Below are 25293 nucleotides of genomic sequence, written 5' to 3'. Positions count from 1 at the left end.
CATACTGGGATACACCAGAGAAGGGTGAGGCAGTGATAAGATTGGTATAATGCAAACATGCCAGCTGGGGCACCAGATTGGCCCTATTTGCACTATGCCAACCTTGGAACTGCCTCATCCTTCCCCAGCTCCATTCTAGTATGCAGAAAAAACCTCTCTCAGCTGGAGGGGGGTCAGATAAGCATCACAGCCCCTCTGTGCTATCTGTTGTTCCCTTTCATCTCTGAAGGGGAGGCCCTGCTGCTAGCTGTGGCTTATTGTGCAGTGACTTGGGACAGGGCCTCCTCTGTAGTGGCACCCAGGTGATGGCATTCCCTTTCTACAAAGGTACACCCTGAAGCATTATTGTATGGCTTTCAGTGCCAGCTGAAGAAGTAGCTCTTCACCTAAGCTTTGGAAGATGGGCTGATTTGCTGTAACTGAGTAATGACAATCTGTTGTGTTTTATATCATCATCATCATCATCATCATCATCATCATCATAATCTTAACCTGGTTTTAATGTATTGTATTTTGTTTTTACAGCTTTGCAGTATAAGCAGCTATGCTTGTAAACCACAATAGAACCATATGTCATAAAGGCTGCCACAGAAACCAAATTAATACTAATAATAGTTTTGGAATATGTGAAAAGGGCTAATTTGCAATAGTATGTGATCTGAGGTGCAGGGCAGTTGCTATTCTTGTAGCAAACTGTCACTTCGGTTCTCTAGCTGCAAAGAGGTCCTCACTTCAGAAAGATGTTTAAAACAACCTTTCAGCATCTCAAGAATCCAGCATCTGACCCTTAGCTTAACTGTTGACACAGGACTGGGGAGCCTTTGACCCAAGTGAAGTTGCTGAACTACAACATCCATCATCTATGACCACTGGACATGCTGAATGCAGCTGATGGGAGTTGAAGTCCAACAATTAACTGCTTCCTTCCTTTTCCGAATTCAACTCAGCCCGCTCCCTCTGTAGGAGAATGCATGGAACAGGGATGGTTCTCCAGGGCTAACTTACTACAGCTTCACATAATCAGGTGGTTAAGATGATGTTTCAATCATTTACAGGCTTCAACCTATGGAAAGCATCCATACATGTGCAACATTGATACTGGACTCTCCAAGATACAGAAGGTATAAGATTACATACTGTACAGCTTCACATTGTGTTTTACTTCCTGGTAGGAAGAGATCTGCCATGGGGGAGAGGGATACTCCCCAGTTTAGACCAGGACATGAAAAACAAAACAAAACTCTATGCTTTAGAAGGCTACACTGAAAACTATGAAGAAAACAGCATTTTATTTTGAACTGAAGGTAAACAACAGGCAACAAAAGCACAAACACAACAATTCAAGCAGATCATTAATTAAGAGGAAAAGGAAACACTATGGCTTCATATAGTGGGTGAGCTATAAACAAAAATCTTAAACACAGGTAGTTCTTCAAGTCCCTGCAATCTGGTGCTTAAGTCCCAATTGGTGTAAGGCTCTAAGTGATATCACCAGATCCTGCCCCCCTCCCCAGGATTATCCCTTGGTGCCATATTCCTTACCTCTCCCTCCCAGTGACCAACTCAGAAGCAAGAAGAATATATGGAGGGAGGGGTGGTTGTGGCCATGTGATTTGCCAGCAGTCCATTTGGGGGTGCTAAATATCTTCTCCCTGCTCAGAGTGGGCTGTCAGGAAAACAGCCCTATCTAGGAGGACTAGAAATATTGCCTAAGTAGACTTGTATGATCAATTCAATCATGTCTTAGGAAGATTTCTGAAACCCACACTTACTTTTAACGTTTCTAGGTCTGCAAGCCACAAGATAATAAATAGCCCAGTTATAATGGCTGTCTGTGTTTCTAACATTAGTAACAGAGGACATTAATTTAGGACACCGGAAGGTCCTTAAATAACTATAGGTTCTATTGTATATTCCCTACAGTACCAAGTTTAAATATTTTTGAAGTTAATAAAAATGTGGGAAACACATACACAATTAAAAAATTAAAATAAACACACTGTCGTGTGGGTTTCTAAATTGCTTCCAAAGAGGATGAAATCAACATTATGAGTTCCACTTATTCTTATGGTTTCCTACTTAGGATTCTAATTCCCTCATTGATAAATTATGTTGTCTGGGATCTAAGCCAATAGTTTCCAGAAGTGAAGAAATCCTTATTGATCTGGATGAGCAGGGAGAGATCTCTCATTTGTTCGACTTTAAGTAGCTCTGTTACTTCTGATCTCTGTAAATGTTTTGATAAACTGAACATCGGAATCTTATCACCATATTCCTGACACGGTACTAAAAACAGATTGTCCTATCTGCTACTATGATGGGATCACTGAATTTGGAACTCACATGGTACGTATACAATTTATTCACAGGAAAACACTAAACATTCAATACAAACGGGTATTGTTCACCCTAACGCAAATGCACTGATCAAATACACTCATATTAGTGGTATTGTTGAAATCACAGTTAAGGAAATCACAAATATTAGCTTCATTCCAAAAAATTCCACACATGCTCAGACACATGGCAAAATTCAATATGAATGCTTTTAAGTATATGGTCCTACATAGGAAGAAGCAAGGAAACGAGGGCTGCATAATTTATTGGTTCAGCAAATTAAAACCCCATAAGGGATAACATATTCTGCCAGCCCAGGGATGGGGCAGAAATTGCCAAAAGCAAATCCTTGTGTGGACTGTGAGGAATTTTTCTTCCTCTACATTCTGGACAAAAAAACCCCCATTCCTGGATGTTCTTTGCCACAGCAGGGGGACAGCTGTTGAATGTTGTACATAGGAAGGAGTCACTGGTAAAACAAGTTTTAAAAAAACATTTTAGCAGATCCTAAACTGGATTTATGAATGAAATCACAACAAAATGCATCCTGATCAATAACTCCAGATAATGTATCAATGGTATGTAAGACTTCTAGGATTGATCTGAGCATATTGCTTCCGAATGAGATGCTGTAACATGTCTTACAAATGTTTCCAAGAAGGCACTAAATGCATTAAGGAAGCACTATACTTTAATATAGATTGATCTGATAGCAAATTACAGGTACAGTAAAGTCCTCTGAACCTCACTTTCAGATGTTCCATTTTTTTATTCCGGGAATCATTTTACAAAGGTATGAAAGAAAGCTGCCTATCGGCACTGGAATCTAGTCACCATTTGTACCAGAATGAACACAAATCAATAGCTTCCTTGTGTGCTTTGACTAATCAAGATTGATTAAAGAATGGTGACAGTCTGTCTAGGCAATACAACATGAACGGAATGTCTGTCATTAATTGGTGGCAGGCTGCATTTCACAGCATTTTCCTTTGCAGGGTCAAACAAGTACATTCAGCTCTGGATAGGGGCACAATTATGTCTGCCTAATTTGCTGCGGAGCTAGGAAGCAGATTGTTCTTGGTCCCTACCCACTTGGTACTCATGCATCTCTCGCAGCTTAGTTCCTGGTGTCAGGAACTGAGGCCTGGCCACATCAGAGATTGCAGTGGTGGTACTAAATTCTATGGCTAGGGGAATCAATGTCTTTCCTTCACCATTGAAAGTTGGTTTAAAATGTGAACACTTGAAAGGTTTAAAACATTTGACATCTTTTTGGAGAGATTTATTTAGCTACAATAACAACATCAATATCTGCCTAGTGTTTTTAATTATCCTGTGAATCTTCTCAGTAGTACTCTTTGGAAATCAAGCCATCTCGTTGTTCATAATGTTTAACAGTTCATTAAAAAGCCTGTCTTTTTCTTCTTCTTTTTAAGTGAATACCACTTTTCAACCATATAGTCAAGGCAGCATAAATATGACTGCCATCCATTTAGAAAGGTCTTTTCATATTATTTATTTCCATTTTAAAATGGTATGTCAATTTTGCCCAAATAAACATGCTCAAAGCGCCTCACAACAGAGCAACAAAAATGCAAATCAATACATCATTACAGTAACATTCAGGTATAGGTAAATCAATTCAAAACACAACAACAATCCGACGAATGACTCACTTTGATAACAGGAGCATTATAACACATAAAATCTTGAAATATAATCGTATAACAATCTATCCATCTAATACTATAATCATTCTAATGTAATCACATGTCAACAACATATTCAACCCACAGCATGACAGTATTATACCACACAAACTAACCAATCATTATGTAGGTTATTTCCCCCCCTCCCCAGCACCCACAGTTCCTAGCAGCTTGATAATATATTATAGAATGCAGGGCAATTAATAAATCTATACTGTGACGTACTTAAGAATTCACAGAGGCTGAAAATTAAATTGCACACATTTCATTTTAATATCTACTTGCTTAGTGTTGTTGTTTTTAAAGGGCATCTAGGACAAATTATTGGAGGACTGGCCTATCAACAGATACCAGTTATGACAGTTAAATAGAGTTTAGGAAGTATAACCCTGAATACCAGATGCTATGCACATACAGTGGTGTTCATGTTTTAGTTGGGTGGTATAAGATCTGTCCTGTATGCTATTGCAGGATGAGCATTTCTAGTTAATTTTAGTTATTTTAATTTGGTTTTCTAGGGTTTGTTTTTTTAAGTAAGTTGCTGTGAGAGAAGAAAATTGTAGCAAGTGACTAATTGCTGTTGCTGTTGCTGCTGCTGCTGCTGCAGAAAGAAACAGCAACAACAAAGTGCTGAGGAAACAGCAAGAAAGGGGGATTAGATGTTGCACAGAGTTGATAACAGCCATGAATAGGTAAAGGGACCCCTGACCGTTAGATCCGGTCGCAGATGACTCTGGGGTTGCAGCGCTCATCTCGCTTTACTGGCCGAGGGAGCTGGAGTACAGCTTCCGGGTCATGTGGCCAGCATGACTAAGCTACTTCCGGTGAACCAGAGCAATGCACGGAGACACCATTTACCTTCCTGCCGAAGCGGTACCTATTTATCTACTTGCACTTTGATGTGCTTTCGAACTGCTAGGTTGGCAGGAGCTGGGACCGAGCAATGGGAGCTCACCCCGTTGCGGGGATTCGAACCACCGACCTTCTGATCGGCAAGCCCTAGGCTCTGTGGTTTAGACCACAGCGCCACCCGTGTTCCTTCAACAGCCATGAATAGAGACAGCATTTTTCTGGTGTTTTCACTCACCTTGAAAAACCAACTTTCACTTTGTCAATGTTCAATGAACAAAATTTGCCACTCTCGTTCATATCATGACGCTTCTAAGCAGAAATGCCACAGCTGCACCTTCCTGTTTCTTTCCAGTTCCATGGCTGGCAAGTCAAGTGCAATTTTTGCACACACTCCTGCCATGCTGTGACTCAGGCAACTTATCCTATTCTCTAGGTCAGGTAACACTGCTGGCAGATTTTTCTTATAGTTTCTGTCATCCACTGCCAAAAAAGTGGAAAAAGGAGTGGGGTGGAAGACACCTGCAGCTAATCTGCCTAGGGCTGCAACCTTCAAATCACTCTTTCTAGAGCAGTTTCATAATATTCTTGCTGACTGTAATGAATTGCCACAGAGTTAGTGTATTAAATATCTCAGCCTCAGGTATTTTAACCCCCTTGAACTCAGCAGGACTCAACCAGTTTCAGTCCACCTATTCTGATAAAATGAACTTATGGATCAGGCAATTAATCCTCAAGTCACTTAAGGAGGCGTATCTGCAATGTATTCACATTTAGTTTTGCTCAAGTGTGACATTGTAATTCTTTTGGGAAATGCACAAGAAAGACTCCTGAGGGGCTAGGTTGAAGCTGCTGCTGCTGCTTCTATACCTCCCTTCATCCAAGGATCACAGAGTGGTTTACAATATAAATGTTTCATTGTAAATGGCATTGCAAGCAATGACCTCTCATTGAAAACTCTTTGAAATACTAAAATAGTGAGTGGGGGAGGGATCTCAGCAAATTTACACGGTGCAAAGTTGCAATCTTTTGATTTATATGCAGTTTATCACATGCTACATTACCAGTGTCAGGTAGCCCAAGCAGTAAAATTAGATGTGTCTTATGCCTGCAATCAGAATTAACCTCAGAGTTGCTACCTGATCCCCTAAATCACGTGTCTGAACATAATAAAGAATTATGCTTGGCATCTAGATTGCAACTTGAGAGTGTTCACTCTGCATATCTCACCTTATTAATCCATATGGCAACCCTGTAAGGTAAGGTGGCATTACTGACCCTATATTGCTGAGACACAGTGGCTTGCACTAAAATATTGGTGATTTTTTCATGAGGATCTTAAAAAAAAAAGAACTGCAAACTGAGATGCAAATGTGGAGAACTGAATTAAGACTGGGAAAGTTGGAAACTGAGAGAAACCGATGGACACATTCACCCATCCCTAATTTTGAGAGGTTATTTGTAGACATCACTACATCAAATACCACTTCAGGACTCAAAGCACAGTTGTGAGACCAAAGTTACATGAATAAGAATGACTGCATAGATCAATGATCAGAAAATCACAGAGTTGGAAGGGGCCACAAGCGTAACCTAGTCCAACCCCCTGCAATGCAATAATCTTTTGCCCAATGTGGGGCTCAAAGCCACAACCTGGAGATTAAGAGTCTCATGTTCTACTGACTGAGCCATCCCTTGAGATCCTCCTACACCAGGAAACTTTTGGCACTGACCTGGTGACATTCTGTGTCAGGTGTAGTCAACGTGGTGCTCTCCAAGAGTTGTTGGGACTACAACTCCCATCACCTTCTACCATTAGCCAGGCTGGCTGGGGATGAGGGAAGTTGTAGTCCAAAACACCAGGAGGAGATAACACTGACTATCATTGTCCTATGTGATCCTCCTGAAAACAAGAAACAAGAATTATTTCATTTTAGAAGCAGCACTATCCCCTACCTTGGTATGGCCGTGTGGCGGGTGCAGCGAGGACTTCAAAAGTATGTTTCATGCATTTGTGGTATGAAACATTTCTTCACAACATACACATCATTCCCAATCCCTTCATTCCCAATCCCTTCAGTGAACCTTGGGCTCAGTTGGTTTCATAATGGAGATTAGCTTTCCTAGTACAATGGGGGGGGGGGTGACTGTAGTTTAGTATGCTTTCGTAACAATACCCTATGACTAAAAGTGACATTTTACACTGAATGCATTAAGACACAGATCTGTCTGCTTGGGGAATATATCCATTGCTCCATTATAAACCATCGATAGCTTTATCTTGATTTATTCAGGCAGTATAAAGGGAGATGCAAAGGGCATGTAAATGTTACACTTACACTGAAAGGTGTCCACTAGTTTTATATTGTGCTTTTTGAGATGAAAAGGGGAGAGGAAGATCAATGCACAGAGAAGGCACAGGGAAGAAAGAAGATGTAGAGCTTACATAGAGAATTCTGATGTGAATATATTTTCTGCGTCCGTGGATCCCATAGGAGATGAGGGGACAAGTATGTAAGCCCCGATTCAACACAAATACTAGATGAAGCTTTCTACACACACATACACACACACACACACACACAAAACAACATTCAGAAAGGATGGCAGTACAGAGCCAAGGTCCAAAGCCTCATCAAAAGAGGCATTCTATGGTTGATTGGAACATCTGAGGAGTGGCAGGGAGAGGCCTGCAAATAACATTTGGTTCTTTTTCTTGAATCCGCTGTCAGGAGCAAGAAACCACGAAAGGCAGCATCAGCATTGTGGGTATGGAAGCCTTGTCCCATGAGAGTATTACATCTAGCTACTTCAGCAGTCATTCCCAGGCTGCAATCATCAACATCACTGGTGTCTAAGGGAGTAGAGAATTGAGATCAGATCTGTAGGACTTCCACAGCATCCAGCATCTTACAGATTCAAATAAGGGCAATTTGACCTCCCTCTCCCAATTCTCATGCCAAATATTTAGCATAAGGATGTAAGAGGAGATCAGATCAAAGGTTCATCTAGTCAAATATACACATAAACCTTTTATTGCAGCCCAAACAAGGGTGGGAGGGAGGATAAATCTTTTCAGAAGGCACTTTAATAATTACTCTCTACTATGACACTTCAATAGACACTATAATAACTATCCTCTATTGTGAGAGTGACAACATGAGAAATCCATTTTGGACTTTTCTTTTCTTTTTTTGAACCACTTCCCCAATCCAGGAAGAGGGCCGCTATTAAATGATGCAGACCGCCATTCTGCAGAGTACATAACAGGAATACCAAATCTTGAATGTTACAAATGTAGCATATATCAAAGATAATTTGCTACCAAGCATTCATATGACAGAAAACATCTATATTATATTCAGCCTTTCCAGAAAACACGACAAATTATATATGCAGCGCAAGTATGAGAAATAAGAAAGTGACATACACGATACAAATATGTATCTTGTACATCACATTTTTAATTTAACGTACTTGTGTTTCATATATAATTTGCAGTGTTTCCTGTGGAGGCTGAATCCAATATAGATGTCTTCTGTCATATGAATGCTTGGTAGCAAATTATATACCAAACATTATGTAGGAGAAATGATGACCAGATTCTATTTCATTGTTTTCTCTCCCCCCCCCCGCCCACTGTTGTAGAGCCTGCGCCATGATTCTGCTAGCCCTATATATAAAAAAAGGCCCATTATCCATTAATAAGATGAAGAAATACAGCAGGTACATTTCCAGTTATTATTTTGAGTTAAATATTTATAAAGCTGAACTCCACAATCCTCGACGAGAAGCAGATGTAAATCACCAGCCATGTTTCAGAAAGATCTCTCTAAAGTGAATTTTTAAAAGGAAAGGGGCATGTGAAAGCTTCACAAACAACCTTGTTCTTAAAGGCAACAATGATATTGTTGGGGGGGGGATTGAAATGTAAGGGGTTGCAGCACGAAAGGATGAAACATGAGAGGATATAGGAGGAGATATTTCCCCACTTGGTAGAAGGGTTTAAGCACAGCTGAAGACAATATTGCCAGCAGGTACACAGAGCTATGCAGCTATGCAGGTTTAATTGCCAATTGGCTGACAACCAGACTGAAAGAGGAGGTGACCACCATACAACATGGTACCCAAAGGATGTGGTAGAATGAGGGCTCACATGAGGGTCTCTCCATATGTGACCAAAGTGGTGCTACAGGTGCTGGCATGTAGCCTCTGGAAGATTGCCCATGACGGTTTCTTGGGCTGAAGAATTGTTTTCAATCCCTACTTTAAGCTAGTCTGAGATAATGTAGTTGAAGAAAGAGAGAAAACTGCGCTATTAAAAACAACAATAACAACCTTGAGATTAGTGAAATGTGATGTATACAACTATTTAAGAAGTCAGAGAACGTACATGTGGATCTACCTGTCTGCCAGGAGCTGAGCTATTATAGCACAATTTTTATATCATGATGATGCTGCCATTCATGCTTAGCTCTTAAGTGTGGTTCACAACATAAAAATACAATATATGACTAGGAAAACCAGGAGGAATAATTAGTCACCAGGGACAGGGAAGAGATAGTGAATGTTTCTAGGACCATGCAAATAATGCTTCACACTTAGCCCATCAAGACTAGGCAAGACTTTGAGGCTTTCAGTTATGAACATTAGATTACTCCATTACATATGAAAGCTCAAATCTGAGCAACTTTGGCATTCACATTGGGTAATTAGAAGGATTTCAAAGCTGTTTATTAAAGGTCAAATTCTATCATAAACAGCTTATGTGAGTTTCTAAGAGAAGGGCTTTAGAAATTACCAGAGTTCTGGGAATAGAAATATCCAGTTCTGCCATAGCAGAACTTTTAACTGTTGTTAAAAACACATTTTTACTGGGTCTGTCCTGAAACGGAGACAATAACAATACAGCATTTTGTGTTCCTAATTACATCTTTAGTACATATGGATGGACATCCTATCTTCAATTAGTCCTTATGTGTGCAAGTCTCATTAGATTAATCTAATGTCTGAAGACTAGGAGCAGGACTAGATAACTATAATGTTAAGTATGACTACAAATCCATCTCCTTTACCTTCTGCTATATTTTTATTGGCTACATATGTACATTCCTACACTGGGCATCTTTATTTATAGGTCAGATAATATCAACTGGCCTCTCATCTTAAAGGAGAAAGAGCGGCCATTTTCTCAGCTGGGAGGAAAGTGTCAGCAGAGTTGCCATGAGGGGCAGACTAATCCTTGTTGCTTCAGAAAGGCAGACTGGGATGGCCACTTACAAAATGCCCCCAGAGGGCACATATTTGCATAAAATTTGAATATGCTAATGTATATGTATAGGTGCAGAATTAGAAATAATGATAATAAATCAAAATACCATTGAGCTCACCATAGTGGGGATTGTGCCATGATCAGGTAAGCACTCTGCCCACTCATCCTGTTGCCTGGTTAATAACTGTTGATAGGCAAATTCAAGGCCGCTGCTCTTCCCTTTTAATTCATTTACATTCTAACACATATTTCTTTTGGCTGCTTTGAGCACCTAAAGGTTTAATCTCCCCCAGGCCCCCATCTCACAAAGAAGTTTGTCTGACTTCATTAACACTTGTTGATTCAGCTAGGACAGGGGTCTGCAACCTTTAAGACAAAAAGAGACACTTGGACCCGTTTCCGAAGGAAAAAAAACCTGGGAGCCGCAAAACCATTGCGACATTTAAAACAAATATATCTCCGGAGCCACGATCTGACAGCAGGCGGGACGGTGACGTCGGGATGGTGCATGACTAACGCACGCACCGCCCCCATGCGACGTCACAGCCAGTACAGCGCCCGCCACAGTGGGGAGTGTCGGGGCGCACAATGCGCCTCCTCCCCTCGCTAGTATCCGCCCCGGAGCCGCGGCAAAGGTGTAAAAGAGCTACATGCGGCTCCGGAGCCATGGGTTGCAGACCCCTGAGCTAGGATAACCACACCCAATACACAACCCAGGAAATGTGCCTAACCTACTTAGCTTTACATGAGCTAATTACTGATGCTTAGAATACACACTACATTTCCTTAGATTCTAACCCCCAGATAATCCAACACAGTTTTTGGCACAAGCTTAATTAAACATCTCATGCAGGACACTAGTCCTGACTTAATTGGTTTTAATTAAGTGATTAGCAAGGTCTAACACACACTTAAATCTACAGGAGTCTAGCTATCATTTCACACCCGAGACTAGCTTTTGCCACCCCAAACCTTAATTAAATTCCGGCTCTAGCATGATCCAGAATTTAGGCTGCCTTGCACCTCCCAGATTCACAACAGTACATAGTTTAGAACCCCTCCTGTGTCCTGAAGTAGCATTTCCACGCTCCGCCACTGCACATCACAAGCTGCCCACTGGTAGAGTGGGGAAACTCACAGCTTTGTAGCTCCGAAAACCACCCATTCCTGGACTGAAAACCAAATGAGCATTTCTTAGGGAAAGAGGATCCCACTGCCAGTCCTTGTATGTGCTGGGGGTGGCACCCACAGCAGGGGGAGATGGGGTGAACTAGGATCTCCAGTGTTTGTTTCCTTGTCTCCTGTGCCACCAGAACTCTGAGGCTTGTGCCAGCCAGACAGATGAGACTCCACAGGCCAAGGGTGCCCTCTAAGTTGCAGAACCAGCTTCTGCCAACCATTGTGGACCATACATAGCTAGATGAATCAGTGTCTTAACTGGGTGTGAGGTTAATTCCTGTGCCTTTATCTTAAGGTGGACAGCTAATCCCCAGATCCAGTAGGTAGGCAGCAGGCTCTATAAAATCCTTTCTTCTAAGCTTGTTTGGTACTTGTCACACCAACAATGTATATTTTGCTCTGCCTTGCCTTTCCTAGTTGTGCCACAACAGAAAAGGCCCTTCTCCATGAATTCACAGTTTTTAATCTACTGGGTTGAAGGATATGAAGCAATTCCTTTGAAGAGGCTGATAGGTGCAAAGCACTATAGCTTGGTTTTTGCCTACACACAGTAATGAATTGCTTCCCATGAAACATATCAAAATAAACACACCAACAATAAAAATACACACATATGAAAACAATCTACAAAATCAATCTAGTTGCAGATTGGGGTAAGAATCTTCACTTAAAAGGCATGTTGGGAAAGGAAGATCTTCCCTAGGCACTGAAAAATAATAGCAATAGAGATGAGATGAGACGTTCACAGAGTATGTGATCTACCACAAAGGCATAACACTTTGCAAAATGTGTCCTAAAAGGTCTCATTTCTGGAAATAGCTTATCTTGGCAGCTGCGGGGCACATTGGTACCTTTCCAGGATATTGGAATTGCCAGGTTCTGTTAATGTAAAAAGCTAATCTGAAAAGAGGAAGAGGTGGCAGTACAATCGTGACATATACTCCTAAAGAGCTCCTATACATTTGCTTAACATTTAGCATGTAGTTGCTTCTCACTGCTTTAATTGGATCCCAGGCACATGCCTTCAGTGCCTTTCTGAAGAGGAATTACTTCCCATAGTTCCAATTTCACTATCCATGTCAGTGTATTACTTTGATTAATCAGTAAGACATGACAAGTGTGATTTACAAATGACATTCATCCTTGGTCACAGAAACCATCAAACTTGTTTTTTAATCTGATGTATCTGAAGGCAAAAAGAGATCATGTTAAGTCCACCACTATATTACAGGCTAATGAGGTCTAGCTAGGTGCTTACCAGCTAGCCTGTTCCCCCCACCCCACCCTGACTCCTATTTTTAATTTGTGTATTTATCAGTTTAAGTTACACACACACACACACACACACACACACACACACGTACTTAACTTCCAAAATAAGATTAAAACCTTTAAATAATTTTGTCTGCAATCCTAACCTGGCTTACCTTGGAGTAAGCCCCATTTAATTCACTAAGACCTGCTTCTGAGAAGACATAGTTAAGATGGTGCTGTAATTCACAGATGCCACGACACCACAGTCTCATCGAGCCAAAAATATGGATGTAATGTTTGTATATGGGCTGCTTATACTGAGTTAATGTAATGTGCGGTATGCTTCTTTTCCTTTTAGCAATCATTAAGCAAAGATTGGAGCAGTGGAGGGTGCTTTAATTTTTTCATGTGGTTGACTTCTGCGGGGTCCATAAGCATTGGTAAGTTACTTTTTTCATTTGTATGGAACATTGCCTTCAGCTGCATTCAGCTGAGTGCCTCTCAGTTTTCTCAAAAGATTATTTCAAAATGTAATTGTCTTAGACAAAAGAGTGAACATTCCTATGCTATGTTTTTTGTCTGTTACAAATCAATATGAATAGACTCTTACAAATCAACCAAGAATATAGATAGCAGTCATCCTGTACTCCCAGGTGGGTCACAAAACTAGAATTAATCTGTACCTTGGAAGATTAACTTCACACCGTGAACTGCCTGCTTTAAATTAGTATATGAATCAAATACTGTAGTTACCTCTTCTCCTAAGTTCCATCTACAGACTACCAGGAATCCACTCAGGTGAAACTTGCAGTGCTGTTTGCTAAAAGAAAAGAGAAGTGTGTGTGTGTTTTCCTTCCTTCCTTCCTTGATCAGTGTCCTTCAAACTTGGGTCCTCAAATGTTATTGGGCTACGATTCCCATCATCTCTAGCCATTGACTAAGCTGGCTGGAGATGATGAGAATTACAGTCTACAGAATTGGATGTGCCTCAGAAATTCCCAATGGCTAGACAGAGAGGCCCGGAGGCTGGCATTTGACCCCTGGGCCTGAGGTTCTGCACCTGGATGTATTGAACCAGACTAGGACCAGGGAGCCATATTCTTACTCAGCCATGAAGTTCACAATGTGACCTTGGGCCTGTCACACAAGTGTGGTGGTACAGATAGGATGGCAAAAGGGGGTACTTTGAATGCCACTTGGAGCTCCTTGGAAGAAGGATAGCAAATATGAAAACCTGCATAACTTCATTGTGTAGATAGGCTGAAACTCTGAGACACCAAGGATGTTACAATGCCACAAAACTCTTCTAAACTGGGCAACCTCCCCCTGCCCACCCTTTGTTTCTGCTGCTGAAAGAGACTGATGCAGAAAAAGCGAAAAGTCCAGTCCAGACCTCCAAGAACATAATGGCTGACAGAGACCATTGGCCTAACCTACTGCAAGTTGTTTTATTAATAGTATTCCAAACTATCCTATTAGTCTAGTTCTCATAAATCCTTGGTACTGGCAATCTTTGAGCTAGTGTATATCTTACAAGACAGAGCTCATCATGCAGAGCCTTGAATTAAATTTATGAGAAAATAAATGTTTGATTCCTCAAGTTGAAACTCTATCCCTCCTGCCGTGTCTGACTGGCATTTCTTCTTTGTAGGAGTCAACTTGCTTTCCAGGGTGGGAGGCAGGCAAGCTCCCCCGATGAGACTCTCAGAAGAAATGGCTGTTTGCTGAATAAATTCACGAGAAGAAAGACAATTCTGCAGACTTCTATGAATCCATGTCTAAAAGCCCAAAGTATAGTAGGATCTGTAAGTTGGTGAAGGAGATGGGGATAAAAAAGCTACCCCCAAAATGGCTCAACTCCCCATCCTTTCCCTCATACAAAGTTCAAAGAATTGCTTTAAAGTTTCCTTCCCCATCAGGAGTCCACAAAATTATTAAGCACTGATAAAAGAAAATTTAGTTGTAAATTATAGGTCTCACATGGATCAGTTTCAGACCTTATAATATTTCTGCTCTACTTAATTTTTTTGCATAATTTATTCATGCATGGGGTTCCAGCAGATTGAATAAACTTTTTGATTTACTGCCCTAATTTCTAATTAGGTAGTTCCTCGCTATAAAGTGTTCACACAAGGAGCTATCATTTTAAAGTATCATGCCATATTAAGCAATTGTAAAATGCATATATTTTGTGTAATTACAAAGCTCATTCTCTTGTCCTCAAGAGATTTTCATGTAGAATAATAACGTGGGAAAATATACTGCTTGCTGGAGCTATTGCAGATTCTAATTTGCACCTTTCATGCTCCTTTTCATATTTTATTTACTCTGAAATGTCAACCATAACTAAAGTTGGTCCAGAAGGAATGTTAGACATTAGCCCCTTTCCCTTGGAATCTATTGTGATATTAATGTATGTCAGGAAAAGATGTATGCCTGCAAAAGACAAATAAAGGTTTCTGTCTGAACATTGTCATTGAATAAGATCGAATTTCTGTGAGTTACATCAGTGGGCTTCAGAGCAACTCCCCCAATTCAAATGAAGTTGATTTTAATTTTTTAAAAATTAAAATTAAATTCTTTCAAACATATAACAATCTATAATTTTTAAAAATTATACTTCTCTTTGTGTGCCCACATGTAGTCAGAGTTTGTGTTTGGGAACAATAATAGTACAGAGGCTTAACTGAGTTTAAAACTTGGCCACAACTTCACTAGTTGATAGTAAAAGTAAAGGTAAAGGACCCCTGGATGGTTAAGTCCAGTCAAAGGTAACTATGCGGTTGTGGCGCTCATCTCACTTTTCAGGCCAAGGGAGCTGGCATTTGTCCACAGAAGGCTTTCCGGGTCGTGTGGCCAGCATGACTAAACCATTTCTGGTGCATCAGAACACCATAACAGAAACACCATTTACCTTCCCTCCGCAGCAGTACCTATTTATCTATTTGCACTAGCATGTTTTCAAACAGGTAGGTTGGCAGGAGCTGGGACAGAGCAACGGGAGCTCACCCATCGCAGGGATTCAAATTGCCAACCCTCTGATTGGCAAGCCCAAGAGGCTAAGTGGTTTAGACCACAGCACCACCCGCATCCCTGGTTGATAATACAAAGACTTGGCATGGGGTGAAGATCCAGTTATCAGACAGCCCAACTGCTGTCCATTGTACCCAGCCCAGCCTGAGCACAGGGACCTACCAGTGGGGAGGATTGCACAGGTTTGGGTGCACCACAGTGTGGACCCTAATTTTTATTGTTTTAAGTATCTAGCTCTCTCTCTCTCTCTCTCTCTCTCTCTCTCTCTCTCTCTCTCTCTCTCACACACACACACACACACACATGTGCGCACACACTTCCATTCTTGCTTCAGTTCCTTCTTCCTTGCTCTCTTCCTTCTTTACCCTTCTTTCTCCCTTTCTTTGGCTCTCTCTTTTTAAAAAAACAACAACACAAAGTTAAAAAACAAAAATGATGGTTGTGTCTTTGGCAACTGAGCTTTTGGTCCACCCCATTAGCTGAAGAGGAGATCAACGAGTTACATGATATGAAGCAGTAAGAAATGCGAAAAAGAATTATTATTTTTATCATTTGTTTCAAATTAGGCATAACTTTGTACAGAATTCAAGCTGGCATTCATCCAAAACATCTCCAGCGTCAGAATCATGCCCTATGGATATATCTCACACATAACATGGGATTGGAATAACTATAAATAGTTTATAGTTGATTCCAATGAAAGCAAAGAAATTTAGAGAAGCAATAATGTTTACAGAAAATAACTTATATCAATTCCAATACATTCTTTCTTAGTGTTTTTGTATTGAACTTTCTGGTTCCAATACAGGATATTTGTTGTTGTTTTTTTTGCAACATTGTAAACAGAAATTATTTATACTGCAAAAATAAAATAAAAATCTATCACTGTTTTCAAACACATAGCAGGGTGGTGCTGATATTCTAGATGTTTACTGGAAACCTTTCTATAAGACAACATACAGAGTTGTCTTATAGTGAGAGCTTGTTTCCTCTAACTGGCACCATCTCTCTCCAATGTTGTTGGCCGAAGGCATTCCCAGGTATGTGTCCTGAGACTGTTACTCCCCACTGGCAACAGCTATCCAACATTTGAGGCAGAGAATATTTCCCAGCTCTTTCAGCCAGAGATGGCAAGAACTGCCTACTGGGAAATGATCTACCTACTGGGAAATGATCTATAATGAAATTAAGAAAGTCCTTAAGTGGACATTTGTAAAGAAACCGGAGGCTTTTCTCTTGGGCATGGTCGGCCAATTGGTATCAAAGAAGGATAAGACATTTTTTATGTATGCAACTACAGCAGCAAGAATCCTGTTGGCAAAGTATTGGAAGATGCAAGAATTACCTACTCTGGAAGAATGGCAATCGAAGGTGATGGAATATATGGGACTGGCAGAGATGACCGGCAGAATCCGTGACCAGAGGAAAGAGACAGTGGAGGAGGACTGGGGGAAATTTAAAACATATCTAAAAAATTACTGTAAAATTGTGGATTGATAAGATGTTAAGGGGTAGGAAACAAAGAACTACAGCTGTAAATCTTAAACTTTAAGGAAATTCAAAAGGGACTTAACTAAAGACTGATTGATGAGTTGCTCGAAAAAATGGTAAAATAAGGATGTGGCAAAGGGAAGGCATGGGGAAGTCAATTTTTGTTGTCTGTTTTTGATGTTTGTGTTTGTTTTGTATTGTCATTAATATGTGTAAAAACTAATAAAAATATTAAAAAAAAAAGAGATGGCAAGAACTGAACTGGGACGTTGCTGAAGCCAAGCATGCACACTGTATCCTTCCCATGAGAAATTTGGAAGAGAGACAAGACTCTTATGATTAGTAACGCTTAACTTCTAGAATGCACATCAACATGACCAACTGAATTTGCTTTTTTGTTTTGTTTTTTAAGGGCACATGATATTTATCGGTGGTTTTTATTTTGCTATTTGTTTCAACTGTGCTGTAATGCAGAAGAACGGCAGAGAATGCCAAGAACTGGTCATCCATTGAGACACTCAGCAACTTCTCCAGGCCACTTCATCAGCTCCTAGGAAGCCTCAGGGAGCAAAGTGAAAAGGCCAGGCTCTGAAGCAGTGGTCTTTACTAGTGTGGAATGAGAGGGTACCTTGGAATCCCATCAGTTACAGTGTTGGTTTTTGTTCTCAGACAGCCTGAGTTCCTGAGTGAAATTATTCAAGGACTGGCATTCCTTTAGTCAAAAACTAAGAAAGATTTTGCCATCGCTGAGATTGTGTTGAAACTGAACTGACCTTGCCTCCTCCTCGCCTCTCCCATTTTACTTTCCAGGAAGCTGCCGTGATGCAACCGGAGGTCAGGTGAGCATCACCATCCCACCATCAGCTTCTGTCTTTGACAGTTCAAACATGCATCTCATTGCTGTGGAAACTGTAGTGGCTACAGCATCGAACTTATACCAGGTCTGAACATTTGTCCAGTTTCCCTAGGATTGTTTACCCTAACTGAAAGAGTTCTTTCACATTATCTGCTATCTGACCCTTTCAACTGGGGCTGAACCTGGAATGTTCTGCATGCAAACCATGTGTTTGACCACTGAGCTATGGCTCTCCTCAAATGTAATTAAATCATAATTGAAATTTAAATCATTTCCCGAAAGGATTAAAAGTCAAGAAGGAACTTCCAAACCTCAGAATATGACTTGCAACTGTCATGTGGACATTGTGGCTGATTAGGGATAGTACTTAAACTTAACAGCTACAAAGGGCTGCATTTTTTAAAAGAAAATCAGCCATAACATTGATTTTTTTAAAATAGTAAAATGCTGTTTTTTGGGCAATTATTTGTAATGAAATCAAGAGAAACAACATAAAAATGATTGCTACAAGCATTGGTCAGAGCAACAAAACCACCTGTGATATCCCCAAACCTCCAGGCAAATAGAGAGCATTTTAAGGGAATTGTAGACAATAGGAAGTATATGCAAGATTCACAAGTCTGACTGCACATACAAGAGACATTTTCTCTCGCTTCTTTTTCAGCGTCTGCAGAATATATAATATGCACTGAGAGCCTATCCATCATGACTGTTTCATATTTATAACCTTCTGAGTCACAGACAGAAGAGAAAACCATTGTAGTTTACAAAGTTATTGCAATATATAGGACAGGACAATACACCAAGAAACATCATGATACTAAGAGCTAGTTCCCACTGAGCTGCAACACTTCAGACTTCAGGCACAGGCTCACGCAATGGAATGCTTGAACCGTTGGGCCATAGCTGTCAAGTTTTCCCTTTTCTTGCGAGGAATCCTATTCGGAATAAGGGAATTTCCCTTTAAAAAAGGGAAACGTTGACAGCTATGTGTTGGGCAGTAGGTGATTTCTTTCCCCATACTATCATTTGTAATATTAATGTTGATGTTTGTAATGATAATTATGTGTCTGCACTGTGCTTCTCCTACTCCTATTCTCAATAACTTGAGATCTATCCATGAACCATGTCGTGGAGCAAGCACAGGAACAATAAAGGGTTGGCACTGCTTACCCACCTATCTCAATATTCAGCTGATCCCATCTCAAGCAGCTTCTTCTTCCTCCATTCTTGCATTTTAAAAAGTCTGCAACTACATATATATATTCAAGAAGTGCCTCAGCAAGCTGTCTGTTGATTGCTCCACACGAAATACACTTCTTTCCATACTTCTTTCCCCATCCCAAAACACACACATTCTCAAAAGCTTTTCCCAACTTTTCATCCATGGCCGGATTAACTCCCAATTGCCTCCTTCACAAGGCTACCAAAACAACTCGGAAGTGAATAGGCCCTGGGGCTTCTTCTCTCTCCCCCTTCCATTTTCAAAAAGTCCATTCATAGGCATCTCCCACCTCAATTCCTCAAAAGCCCTTCCATGGGCAAAGCAAAAAGGAAAAGAACAACTCTGGTGCTTTCTCCACTCCTCACATCCTCAAAATAAATACATAAAAGGGTGACAATCACCCTCCCTCTCCTCTCCTCTCCTCTCCTCTCCTCTCCTCTCCTCTCCTCTCCTTGTTCTGTCTTCCCACAATGTGCAACTGCCCACATTTAGTCTTCCCTGCAAAGAGAAGGAGTTAATACGACAGCCAACGCCAGAGCAAGCATAGGCAGCAAAATAAACACAGCAGCAAATGGATCAACTCCTTCTCTTTTTCTCTTATCAAAGAAAATCAAGCAAAGAGGAGGCGAAGGGGTCCTAGTACTTCTCCCTATTTTTCCCTTTCATGGTCAGCAAAAAGAGAGGAGGTGAACAACCCTGGTTTTTCTTACACAAACACACACACACACCCTGCAACATAGCCAAAAAACCCTTCTCTCTGTTTTCTTCCCACAACAAGAAGCTCCAAATAGGCTCACCCTTTCCTCGAGAGGAGAGGCAGGAATTGACCATCAGCATCAAGTGGACAACTTTATTTACTTTTTTTCACATTGATATCTGTCAGTTTTTACAGCACCTGACAGAATGTGACTTTCGCATAACTTGAATTTTTAAACTTTTCAGACTCCCTGCTCCTTTCCCCCTCATGGTGAGAAGAAAAAATCAATACAAAGAAAGGGGAGAGAGAGGGGAATGAGAGAGAGAGAGAGAGAGAGAGGTGTGAATAACCCTGGTTCTTCCCCCACCTCAGCATCCTTAACCCTCTATTTGATTTATCTCAATCCTCTTTCACCCTTCCTAATATATCCCAGTCCTATCTCCATTTTTCAAAAAAGGTTTGTTGTCTCTTGTTCCTATCTTAGTTACTTATTCTATTAGTCTTCAGTTAGAATAGTCACTTAAACAGTGTCACTTCCTTCTCCTGGCTCCCAATTTTGGCCACAATGTTAGGATTTGCATTTTATCTATAGCTGTACCCTCTCCCAGTCAACCCTACTCATTTATCTAGTGCTTAGCATATTATAATTCCTTCACTCCTGCCTACCTAGGCAATTATAACAACCCCATCATTGCTGTATCGGCTATATTATTTGCTCATTGTATTGCCATTTTCCACTTTTTAAAAATGACCATTTTGAAATTAAACCAAACCAAACCTGGATTTATCTGTTTTCAGAGATATGCAACTTATCTTTTCTGAAAAGTTTATGCCACTGAGTGGCTGGTTTTGCATACTGCTGCTACAAAGTGCAGTTTTTTATTATTGTTGTTTACATAGGATTGCTGCTTTAAACTACATGTTAATGTTCCTAATGCCATTTCACTGTTTATTTACTGGACGTTCCCTCAGTTCTTGGAGAGGTAGGCTGCAGCTCTTTTAAATAAATGATAAAACCTTTATCCTTTACGTGCAAAGAATCCTCTTCACCTGGGATTTTTTATAACTCTTGAGGTCATCTATCCTATATATATTTCATCCCCTCTACTGCAACACAGCTGGGCCAAGGGAAAATTTAACAAAAGCTGGATGTTAAGTTTTTCAGCAGAGAAGAAATGTATCAGTATCAACCGCAATCCTGGAGAGGTGACCACAGAACCATCAACTGTTATCAGGCTGATGATGAGATTGCAATTGTCTCTACAGGGGGTAACTGAAACCTCTCATTTCTATTCACTACTTCAGCAAAGCTTATAAAACACATTATACTGTAGAACAAATGGCTCCACTGCAGGATTTGCTTTCCTTGAAGGACAAAATCCAGACAGTCCACAGCGAAAAATAATAATACTAGTTGCCAGTTTCACTTACATTTGCTTTTTATTCCCAATCTAAGAGCTATAAGACAAAATGCTTAAATATATGCTATAAATAGGGGCATGTGGTCAAGTTCCTTGCTGAACTACGCACACTGGTTGTGGCAATGCAAATTGGGACAGGCAAGTGTGGCTTCCTTTACAGACAAACACACAAAGCAAAATGTGAGCACTTCCCTGGGGTGTGATCTTATGCTCTTGGGAGTGTGTGTGTGTGTGTGTGTGTGTGAATTATCACAGGAATAGGGTTAGCCAGCTATACTGGTCTTTCCCAGCCAATTCAAACACACATTACAAGGGCTGGCCATGTATCTCCTCCATAAATGAACTAGTCATTTCATAGAGTCATAGAATTCCAACTCTACATTGGAAGGGACCCTGAGGATCTACTCCAACCCCCTGCAATGCAGGACTATGCAGCTGTCCCACAGGGGATCAAACCTGCAACCTTGACATTATCAGCCCCATGCTCTAAGCAGCTGAGCTAAACTTCATGGAAGAACCTCCCACTGTCATCTGTCATATGTATATAGGTAATTGACTGGCACCCCATCCAACTAGGCTCCTGAGGGCTTCAGAAGTCACTGGGCCTCATGACCAGGTTGACCAGGGAATATGAAACATACTTTGAGAAGGTCAGGAGAAGGCTGTTTCATGCTGTAACCATAGGTTGAGGGAGATCTTTAGCTATAGCTGCACTCTCCTTTCTCTTCAATTTCCAGGCACATTGCCTGCTTAGACAAGATAAAACACGGAGATTGGTTAGACCACTAGGTTTATTTAGGGGCCATGTGACCATCCTCGGAAGCTTTGTTCTCACTCAGCAACATTTGCCCTCAGCAATATTATTGCATTCATTATGTATCTATTTGTTTATTGGATTGTACCACACCTTTCACTGAAACAGTATCAGTGTGGCTTGCGTATAAAACACTGCAATAGAACAGAACACAATAAAAAAGGCAGTAAAACAGCAGAGTGAGCAGGTAAAAACCCATATAAAAAAGATAAAAGCAGGAGGAAAAAAAGACAATGAAAAGGCTCTCAAATTCCTTTAAAAGCATGAGAGCACAAGATTGACTCGGTTGACTAAAATGTAACAACAAAGGTGTAAGACAAGCATATCCAAAATGGAAGTTCAATCATTCAGGTGCCACCCTAAAGTGGTCCCTGATTGGCTGGAAACACTTGAAGGGGGATAAATCAGTGAGGAAAATGATGCTGAAGCAGCAGCAACCCAAGGAAAACAATGACTCTGAAAATAGCTCTGGTGGAAAAAAAGGGGAAAGCTAGGGTTTTTTTAAGAGACTGTTTTCATCTCCTCAAGAGTACAAAATTCATCCTAAAAATGTCCATGAGCAACATTCAGGGCAACCCTACTTTTTACCTCAGTTCTGCATAAAGAAAGGTTTGTTATCTCTGAAAAAGTTATCCAAACAGGATTAAATAGGATGCACGTGTATCTTCTGCTAGCCTTTCTGTGTGGGTGAATGTTATCCTTAGAATCCCCTGCGGGCTAGCATGGTCTGCAGTGAATAGAGCGTTGGATGCAGTTCGGACATGGGAGACCCAGTTTCTGAGAGTCTATTCAGCCATAAAGCTCCCTGGGTGGCCTTGGGCAATTCATTATGTCTTAGCCTAACCTATCTCACTGGGATGCAGCGAGCATAAATGAGATACAGAATTGGTAGGTGCTTGCTTTGCTCAAAAATGCTACAGGAATTATTCACAAACACTGTCACTATTTTCCCCCTAGTCTAATATCTTTAAGCTGGGTCCTATTAGTATATATAACTCTATTCTGTATATGTATATATATATATATATATGCTTTCGTAGATTTTGCTTTCGTAGATTTTCACGGGTACAGGAATGCAGGTTTTGGTGTCCTCGGGTGTCTTCCCGTGTAAAAGTTGGGGTGTCTAGGCGACGTTTCGACGAGGTCTCACTCGTCATCTTCAGGCTGGTGCTTTCGGCTTCTTGTTACTGGAACAGAGCAGGATCTCAGTGTTTGAGTTCCTATAAATACTGTTGAGGGGGTGTGGTGTATAGCCTCCAATGTTCTGGGCAGAGAGGAAGTTCCCAGGCTAGTGTGCCTTTTCTTCTTTTGTTCCTTAATTACTTGAGGGATATCTTGAGTGATTTCTTGAGTGATATCCTGAGTACCACTTAGGTGGGTCATTAGGTGTGGATTAGTTGCTAAAGTCTTTGTGTCTTGACCTCTTGAACTTTGTGAAGAGTTTTTCTGAGAAGATGGCTGTACTGCACTTAGTTGTGCTCTGGCTTGGCTTCGTGTATAGGGGCGAGCTGTGGTTTTGTGGCCTGTGTCAGCCAGATCTGTGTAGGGATTGCAGGGGGGTGCAGCATCCGGAGGTGCCACCATGGTTTGGCTACTGGATGGTGTCTGTAATTTATCTGTGGAGAGGGTCTGGGTTTGGGTCTGGTGTGGTTGATTGGTGATAGCGTTCTGTGTGCCTCTGGATCTGGTGTCAGTTTTTGTGGGGAGGGCTAATTTCCAGATGTCTGGCAAGCGGGATGTGTCGTCACGCTTGTTCATGTTGTGAGGGTGTTTCTCTATCTCGATGGCTTCCATGATTATTCTCTTGTGGTGATGTTCCATGTTAAAGAGCAATTTGGAATCTGCAAAATTAATTTCGTGTCCTGTTTCTTTCATGTGTTGGAAAAGAGAGGAAGTTTTTTCTTCTTTTTTGACGGCATTCTTGTGTTCTGCGATACGTGCATTTATTCGTCTGTTTGTTTGTCCAATGTACGTGGCTGGGCAGACTTTGCAGGGTATTTCATAGACCCCTTGGTTTTCCAACTGGATTTTATCCTTGGGGTTTCTGAGGATATTGGCTATTTTTTGGTTGGTGCAAAAGGCTGTTTTGATATTGTGTTTATGGAGGATTTTGCTAATTTTATCTGTAGTGCCCTTGATATAAGGAAGGAGGGCCATGCCATTGTTTTCTTCTGTGTCTTGGTTTTTGGGGGTGTTTCTTTTTGGATTAGCTTCGTAACCCTGTTTTGCTGGTATCCATTGGCAATTAACACATTTGAGAGATTCTGTAACTCAGTTGTCAAGTGGTCTTTGTCAGCCAGGCGTTTGGTTCTGGAGATGAGAGTCTTGGCTACGGAGTTTATTTGTGCAGGGTGGTGGTGTGATTGTGCATGTAAGTAGCGGTTGGTGTGTGTTTTTTTCCGGTAGATAGTGTGTCCTAGGGAGCCATCAGGTTTTTTGTAGATTAGGACGTCAAGGAAGGGAAGTTGGTTGTTGGCTTCTATTTCCATAGTGAATTGTATTTTGGGGTGTAGGCTGTTGAGATGTGTGAGGAAGCTATCCAGTTTTTCCTTCCCGTGTGGCCAAATTACAAAGGTGTCGTCAACATATCTGAGCCAAAGTTTGGGTTTGTGTTCTGACTTGTCTAAAGCATTGGTTTCTTTTTTTTTTTTTGCATATAATTTTTATTAATCCACAAATAATACAAAATAAAATGCATAAGTTTTACATCTTTTCCATTACTTATTTCTCTTTTAGACTTCCCTCAACTGTTCCGTAAATCATTCATAGTCGTAGTTCTAATTACACATTTCTCAAATTTGTATTGACATTATTTATCTCTTTTTTTCTTATTCCCTTTAGACAATACTTCTTACTTTTCTTACAGAGCTTCTTTAAATCCCTTAAGCGTCATCTGTCCTTCACTTAAACATTCCAGATATTCCACAAATTTCCCCCAGTTCTCGATGAACTTTTGGTCTCTTAAGTATCTGATCTTTCCTGTCAATTTGTCTAGCTCTGCGTAATCTAACAATTTTATTCTCCACTCTTCTATGGTCGGTATTTCTTGCTGTTTCCAACTCTGGGCCAGCAACACTCTTGCAGCTGTAATTGCGTATCTAAAGAATTTGCAGTCTTCCCTTTTTATCTCGTTTCCTACCATTCCCAACAGAAAGA

General features: G+C 40.8%; 1 long non-coding RNA gene across 2 annotated transcripts in view; it reads right to left on the bottom strand.

Moving 5' to 3' along the window:
- Positions 1-6682: 6682 nt before the first annotated feature.
- LOC309367362 overlaps positions 6683-25293 on the bottom strand; it is a 33761-nt gene continuing 15150 nt past the window's right edge. Inside the window, exon 3 of one of the 2 annotated variants that reach the window (XR_014167088.1) lies at positions 6683-6798. This is a non-coding gene — a long non-coding RNA (uncharacterized lncRNA). Of the gene's footprint in view, positions 6799-21981; positions 22070-25293 lie in introns of those variants that run through there. The other variant, XR_014167089.1, reaches the window with a different exon arrangement.

The sequence above is a fragment of the Podarcis melisellensis genome, assembly GCF_964234715.1.
Source record: "Podarcis melisellensis genome assembly, chromosome: 3".
NCBI classification, from domain to species: domain Eukaryota; kingdom Metazoa; phylum Chordata; class Lepidosauria; order Squamata; family Lacertidae; genus Podarcis; species Podarcis melisellensis.
Note: the sequence above shows the minus strand (reverse complement) of the source record. Positions and strands in the feature narration are given on the sequence as shown.